Source organism: Rosa rugosa, chromosome 2, assembly GCF_958449725.1.
Source record: "Rosa rugosa chromosome 2, drRosRugo1.1, whole genome shotgun sequence".
In the NCBI taxonomy this organism is placed as follows: Eukaryota; Viridiplantae; Streptophyta; class Magnoliopsida; order Rosales; family Rosaceae; genus Rosa; species Rosa rugosa.
The window spans coordinates 15,577,484-15,586,023 of record NC_084821.1 but is presented as its reverse complement, the minus strand read 5'-3'; the positions used below and the strand labels follow the sequence as shown (position 1 = coordinate 15,586,023).

At 36.5% G+C, this 8,540-nt stretch overlaps 1 non-coding gene across 1 annotated transcript; it reads right to left on the bottom strand.

Moving 5' to 3' along the window:
• Window positions 1-5,707: 5,707 nt before the first annotated feature.
• Window positions 5,708-5,790, bottom strand: LOC133734912 (small nucleolar RNA Z159/U59). The gene has a single exon (XR_009858657.1). It is a non-coding gene; the product is annotated as a small nucleolar RNA Z159/U59 (small nucleolar RNA).
• Window positions 5,791-8,540: the final 2,750 nt, after the last annotated feature.

Here is an 8,540-nt window from a genome sequence, read left to right as displayed (position 1 = left end):
AGGCAACATGAATATAAAGATATTCAGCAATTAATTCTCTTGGCTGCTCCTATTGGATAGAAGGATGTCAACGAATCCTAAATCAATCAGAACATTAACCAAGAAGCTTTCCGTATAACCCAAGGAATTAGAGTCCCAAAAGGAAAGAGGAAACTTACCATCTCACATACAAAGAAGTTGAAGCCAAGGAGTTGAACAAAAACTCTCCTTGGATGTTCAAGAAACCTACCATCTCACATACAAAGAAGCATAGACGCACCAGAGCTCAAGAAGAAGAAGAAGTGCAAATCATGCTAGAAACGATTGATCGCCAGCTACTGGAGATCAATCGCCGATCCGTATTTCCCAATTTTCTAATTTTTGTTTCTTTTTCCATGAACTCCTTTGTATTTTTTATTCCAATTATGTGTAACTAAATTTCCAGTAATTAGGGAGCAATTGAAGCCCCTAGACATGATCCATAACATGCTTTGACATTCAATTTGTTTCCAATTAATAAAGTTGAGGTTTTGCTTACTGTTTTCTCATAGATGAATTCTATGTTTGTATGCTTTGGAGGCCTACTTAGTATGCATGCTAGGGTTCTAATACTTTGATGGTTTGATGCCTGGATCAATAGTTGGATTCCTCAAATTATCTAGAGAAGTAATTGGTGGTTTTCACTAGCAAGTAAACAAAACCCTAGGTTTAGCGAGGTGCTAAGTTATTTGCGATGCCTAGTGATTGCTCAAACTCTTTTCAAACATAATGATCCCTACATGTTTAATCTAATAAACTTACCTTTAGGTTGCATTGCTTGAGAATAGTCTAGGTGAAGAGCACTTCCTGCCTATCATACAAAGTAAGAAAGGGTAATAGATTGTGTTCAAGCGTACTGAGTCAAGCTGAGCTTCTTCAACTGAGTTAATTGGTTATAAATTGGACAAAGTATGTTGTGTGTGATTGTTGGGGTGGATACTTCCTTCCTAGCTAGTTTCATCATCTTGATATCAACCAATCTCAAATCTGTTCAATTTCATTTTACTTTATGTTCTCCATTTTCCCTTAATTATTTAATATAGTAAATCAACTCCAAAAATTCTCAAATTTTGTTTGCTGGACGTCTTGTGTGTACATCACTGTAAATTTTCATATTTTTTCTGAGTAGTTTTGGTTAGGTTTTTAGTTTGTTTGGTAGGTCTGCGTCTGGGAGCTTGCTGCCTTTGGCGAATGGTGGGAGGGGACGACGTTATGGTGTTGGAACCATTTCCATAGCAACCATCAATCTTAGAGAGTAAGAGGAAGGCGGGGGATGTTCTAGGCTGCATTGGGAAAAGGTATGTAACCCCTTCTGAGCCTATGCTTGAAGTTGATGATGGTATGCAGTTGGTACTTCAACACAAGAATGGAAAATTGGTCGTCTCACCAAGGAAGAAGAAGTTGGGGCGCCCTAAGGGGAGCAAGAACAAACCCAAATATGCAAGAGTCCTTGACAAGGAATTGCAGGGAAAGAAACCTAAGAAGTGGAAGGCACATGAGGAACTGTGTGGTGATCTGTCTCATGCTGAGGCAACTGAGGAGGTGAGTCGTGCAGACTCTGGTTCTGAGCATATGGAATCTTCCTCAAAAGATGGAGGAGGTAAAGAGGGTGCTAAGGCATATTCCTCTACTAGTAATGTTTAATTTTTATGGGTCGCAAAATCAAGTGCTTGGTTGTATCTTTATTTAATCAGCGTCTGAATGCTTAGATTTTGTTAGAATAAGAGTGCGTGAACTTCCTAAAAGGTGAGTGTACTCTGGACTGTGAAGTTCTATTTATTTAGAATAGGTGCTTTGTAAATCCTAAAGGATGACTCTTTATTGTCGACCTCATAAGGGTCTATCGTTTGGTACTGCTTGCTGAATTATAAAATTGGACTAAGCTATTTCAATTCAAAAAAAAGGATTACAATTCATATATTGACTTTTACTATTTTTTTGCACAAAATATATGAAATAAAGGCATATTATGAATTAAAATTTAGGTGTTGAGTTAGCAAGATAAAGAAAGACAATAAATCCAATGTGGCAGCTGAGTCGTTGGACGGTAATTAACAAAAAAATTTATCCGGATTACATCCAATAGAGGGGATGATTTTTGAACTTCTATAGATTTTTGTCAGAAAAAATTGTCATTTCTAGTCAATGACCAACATGTCATAGCTCCCGGGCTATTCTTGATTTTTTATGTTAAAAAAAGATTAGAGAAATCAATTTTCTGAGAGAAATGTTTGTAGTAAATCAATTAGGGAAATTAATGTTGACAATATTTTATATGTTGTTGCCCATAAAAAAGTTTCCATATGTATTTATATTAATTCAAAAAGTAAATCTGACTGGCTGACTTGATGCAGAAAATTTATGTCTATACATTTTTTGATCGAAATAGGTCAGCCCTTTCATTAAATTCAGCAATCAGTACAAAAACGAAACACCTCTATGGGGTCGATAGAAAGAATCGTTCTTTAGAACCTCATGAAAACCCTATTCTAGAATAATAAAATCCCAAAAAGTCCCTAGTACACCCACCTTTTAGGAAGTCCACGCCCCATTATTCTAACAAAAACCTAGAAACCTCGAAGCAGACATAAAATGGTTTCAACTAAGGCTATGGTTTTTGCGACCTAAACAAAATTTAAACAGTAACATAGGCCATAGAGGCCCAATCCATCCAACCCCACAACAAAGGGGTAATCCATGCCCTATGAAACCCTAGGCCAATGAGTAGGCCCATAAACCAAGTCAAGGCCCAAGTGGCCCAATCAGTCAAAACTCTGGGTGTAGGGAGAGAAAAAGCAATGCCGTCACACCAGCCGCCACCATCACTTCCACCTCCTTCGTCATTCACTACTAGCAAAACAACAATTACCCACAGATTTTAATCTATGTGCAATAAGACTTTCTCACACATATTTCAGTGTGTGATAGCTTTTACACACAGTACACGCACAAATTGAGTTACCGTGCGGTTTGGAGGGGGTAATACTCATCTCACACGGATTATTTTGTTCGTGTGAATATTATACGTGGGGCCCACCATCTTTCCATAAATATAAATTACCGTAATGCAATGCAGTTCGTGTGAACAACTCTATTTCACATGGATTTCTGTGTCAAATACATAAACTCTATTTCACACTGATTCTGTGTGAAATACAATTCATATTGATTTCTGTGTCGAACCTATAACCTTATTGACACGGATTTCCGTGTGAAATCGCTATACTTTAACTTGCACTGATTTCAGTGTGTAAGAGTGACAGCATTTAAAAAAAAATATTTTTACTAATTAATTTGCAACCTGAACATAATAATACTTTTATTTCTCTACAATAAATATACTTCAAATATTTACAATAAAATGAACAAATCCACAACTCAATCGAAAATATTAAACTTTACATTCATCGGAAGATGTTCTTTACATTTCTAGCAAAATACATTTCGTATATAATGGAGAAAGTAACACACTAAGTTACATAGTGCAGAAACCTAACTTAAGAAAAAGTATTTGTTTGCAATTACATTACGCCCAGTGAACTATAGCTCAAAGATGAACATATAGGAGAATATGCAAAAACCCAAAGGTAAAGCTTATCCACCATTCTAGCAAACAATACAGAACGTGCACGTTCTAACACAGAGAGAATAACACTACCTCTCCAGTACAATTCATATTTTCAATTGCCTAAACCAAAGCAACAGAACTCGCAATCCTTTTCCAATTGATAGAACTCAAAATCTAAATATCCAAGTATCCAACCACAATCTCATTTGTACCCCCACACCATTTCACCACCTCTCTCAGAGCCTAAAATTTGATCACAACTACCCCAATCATACATGCATAATCCAACTAAAGAAAAAGTTGTCATTTTTCAAGTAATGAAGTTTAGGAAAAGAACAGAAAAGAAACCATACCATTTACAGTACTTATGGGACTGAGAAACTCCCTGAGGCCAAGTTAAAATCCTACATGTATGCAGAGGATACATGAAGACAATGAGATTCTTTAATTGAAAAATGAAATGAAACACAGGCATAGAAATATAAGCCATGATCAGTTTAAGAATAATGAGAATTACATTTGTGACAGACAAAGTTTGCAGCAGGCAGGCAAAGTGGTAATACCAATCAACATATTAATACAGCAAAAACAGATGACACAACTTTTTAGCTTATTAGACACTATTGACTAACACAAGTTCAATGTCACACGATACATAACCAATTTCAGCATAACAGTTAACTCAATCTTAGGCAAGATAGGACAAGCAATGAGAAACATAATAAAAATGCACTAATTTAACTAAAGAGCAGTATAACCTAAGAAGCACCGAAACGGGTACGAGTATCCGGATACGATACGATCGGAAACGTGGAAACGGCAAATCTTAAATGTAATAGGAAACGGAAACGTGAAGGAAACGCCAATTATATATATATATATATATATATATATATATATATATATATATATATATAATTAGAAAAAAAATTGGGCATTCTTCTAAATCTCAAACGCCTCCTAAACTCCCTCGTTGAAACCTGGGCTGTGGGACAAGACTTCCACCTGCGGCCCCCACCCGCATATCAGTCCCTTTCCTCTAGTCCTCTCCAAGAACCCATCCGGCAAGACTTCCTCAAGGTTCGAGCAGTCGATAGGAGTCAAAGTTTTGCTGCCTTTTGGTGGTGTCAAACGCAAGACCACAAGAACCTCTGCCCACTCTGCTCAAGCCCCAGAGCTATCTCCCTAAAGCTCCCCAAGCTACCAAAGCATAAAAATACAACAGATTCTTCAGGCTGATCATCAAGCCAGCTCATGGTCCTGTCACGATACCGATATGGGCAAATCTTAAATGCAAATACCGATCGGTTTTTCTCTCTCTCTCTCGATCTGGGCTGCGGTTTTTCTCTCTCGATCTGGCCTGCGATTTTTCTTCTCTCTGTCTCTCGATCTGGTCTGCGACTTGTCTTCCCTCTCTCTCGATCTGGTTTAGGATTCTTTTGTTTTTCTTTCTATTTTTTGGGGGTAAAAAGTCGGGATTACCCCCACGTATCCGATGTATTTACATTCTCACGTATCCTATTCGGATACGTACGTATCCAATCCGTATCCAAATCAGGATACGCATTTCCGGACATTTCCGAGAGTTTCCGACGCGTTTCGTACCCGTTTCCCGTTTCAATACGGGATACGCGGGCATTTTCGCGTTTCCGTGCATCATAGAGTATAACTTACATCTTCTTCCATTAGCCTGCTGGACATCCTGAGCTGAAGGTAAGGTCTTCTAGACTTGATCTAGGAACTGCACGTCAAAACCTGCCAAAGAATACATCAACCAGATAAATCAAATCGACATATCCAGAGTATAAATAGCATCTTAGAAACAGACAGTATGGGTATCTCATAGTATAAAACTTACAAGAACATACATAACAAGATAACATAATATATATCATTCCTAAACTATAGATACTGTCATCATAAAAGGTATAAGTTAACATAACTTAGCCCAACAACTATGACCATCACTCGACGCTCTTAACAACTGAATTAACAAAGTAACAAATGCTTCATAAAAATATAAAAATCATACAACCAAAAAAGCACAAAGAGCATCAATCCCTATATAAACAAACGGTATTGTGTGTATGTATAATTTATTCACATTGTACGCATAACGAAGCCTCTTCAGTTCAGGTCTCCAAAAATTTTCCGCATGGATAATCTCGGAAGAACGAAAGTATATTTGAATCATCATCAGAGGCGGTTATCTGAAACACTATATTTCAAACCCTAAAAGACAATCAAGCTGGTATAGTACAAGAGCTACCTAAAATCACAAAAGAGCTACTGATTCCTATTATCAAAGCTGTGAAAGTCAGAGAGCAAAATAAATTATCAAACACTCTTTTGCAAATAAATTCTTGTCATCTCTCTCAGGACTTTTATCAAACAGATGGTATGCACAACTCACTAACTCATATTGGCCTGTAACAAAACTCAGATTGAAAAGGAGTGCACGGAATTGTGAACGGGCATACATGAACCTTCCTCCAGAACTCTAACCATTTCCAAACCCAGAAATGCACAACACTCAAAAACAACTTCAACTTGAAAATGATTTTTCAGCTTAAATTTCCTCAATTAACTACAAAATAGAAACAGAAAACCAAAACTCGGAAAGATAACTTGGCCCCCACTTAGTTCTAAAATCATTCCACACAATCAAACCCTCATCGAACCACAAAATCAACAAGAAATTCAAAACGAGCTGAATCAACAAAATGCAGGATAAGAGCTAGTGAGAATTCAAAGTAGGAAATCGAAGATGCAGAGAAGACGTTCGATGAAATTACCGAGAGAGAGAGACTGGTCCTTGAGAACTTGAGCGGGAAATAGATGTGGTTTTGGCGCTAGAACGGTGAAGACGAAGTAAGCTCGATGAAAGTAGTTTAGTAGAAGAGAGGATGAAGAGTGCCTCCGATTCCCGATCTGCAAAAACAAAACAAAAGAAAACAAAAAAAAAAAAACTAAAATAAAAATCTGGAAATCTACCATGTTTAGAATGGGGCGAAGAGACCAAATCTAGAGAAGGAGAAAAGGAGGGAATTACTGTCGTGGTGATGTTGCTTAGAACCAAAACTTTGAGCTTCTTCCTTCATGGTTTACGGGTGAGGGGGAGATGAGAGAAGAAAGGGTCAGCTGAAAAGGAGTGAGACAAAAAATATTTGGGGGAAATTCAACTTTTAGAAAGAAAAAAAAAGGCAGGTAGTGACATTTCGTAGACTTTTTCACACGGAATTCTGTAGCTAATTGATCTTTTCACACGGATATCCGTGTTAACATTTCACACAAAAATCTGTACCAAAAACTTATTGTAACGGAAATCCGTCCCTCCATAATTCATATAACATAAAAAAAATTAACGATTTCTAAATAAACTAATTTAGAATACGTACAGAAATCAGTGTGAATTGATTTTCACACAGATAACCGTGTGAAAATGTTTTAGTTTTTACACAGACATCTGTTACTGTTGTTTGTTCACAAGGATTTCCGTTGATATTTTTATTGTATAAATTATTGTGTGCCCAATTATGCTCATTTCACACGGTTATCAGTTAGTATTTCTATTTTGCACGGATATCTGTCTCTAATAGACTTTTTCACACAGAATTTTGTAGCTAATTGTTCTTTTCACACAGATATCCGTGTGAAAATGTTTTAGTTTTTACACAGACATCTGTTACTGTTGTTTATTCACACGGATTTCGGTGTTAACATGTCACACAGATATTCGTGTGATATTCATTTCACACAGAAATCTTTACTAAAAACTTAGGGAGTTTCTAAATGTACCCGGCAAAATTCTAAGTATACCCAGCATATTTATTTATTTTTAAATATGTCTAATTAAACTACCTAATTTTCCCAAGTTGCCCTTATCTTGTACCCAACAAAAGAACACAGTGATGAAAACTTCCTAACGTAAATACTGTAGGTGAGAGACATGGAGAACAAAAATTAAATTGCTATTGTTTAATCAATCTTCCAGTCCTCATTTGATCCACCATTCAGAATGAAATTGCCCAACTCTAAGATTTGAGCACCTGGGTTGCTTATGTTTCTTGAAGTCTTGTCTTCTTGAATTTCCGATGGTTACAATATATGCTATAGAGGTTTCTTTGTTAAGGATATTGGCTACTAGGAACAACTCCTTTAATTCCTCCATGACTAAATCAAAAGCCATTATTCTGTAACTAATCATATTTAGCCAACGTAGAGCTCCATTTTGCAAGTGCCCATTCCAAGCAAATAGTTGACAGAATCGACATCTTCAACACCAATACCCCTTTATATTTCATTGTACAAAGCGGACAGGAAGGGAGAGGCCCAAGAGTCGTGATCTTTCGGTGAATTAGTTAATCCATGCTTTTACAAAAAGAGAGGTTAATCGAAATCACTGAAAAGGAATGAAGGATGCTGGGAAAGTTTTCATGGCCGTGTTTTTTTTTTTTTTTTTGCTGGGTACAAGATAAGGTTAGTTTGAAAAATTAGATGGTTTAATTAGATATATTTTTAAATAAATAAATTTGCTTGGTGTATTAAGAACTTTGCTGGGTACATTTAGAAACACCCAAAACTTATTGTAACGGAAATCCGTCCCTCCATAAATCACATAAATACGTCTTTTTTTTTTCTTAACTCCACACTTCAAAGGGCAAGACCATTAATGGATATAATGATTGAGACGCCGACAGTTAGATGTGAGAATTATATTATTTTAGGCTTCTAGTCCAAATTTCATCTAATTTCGTCTATGTTTCAACTTCGATCTTCTTGGTCAACCGAATAAGGCTTTATTATTAACTACACAATTCAAAGGGAAAGATAGTCAACGGATGTAAGGTTTGGGGCACCGACCATTGGATGTGAGAATTACAACATTTTAGGCTTCTAATCCAAAATTCATCCATTTTTGTCTATGTTTTGACTTCAATCCATTTGGTCAAAC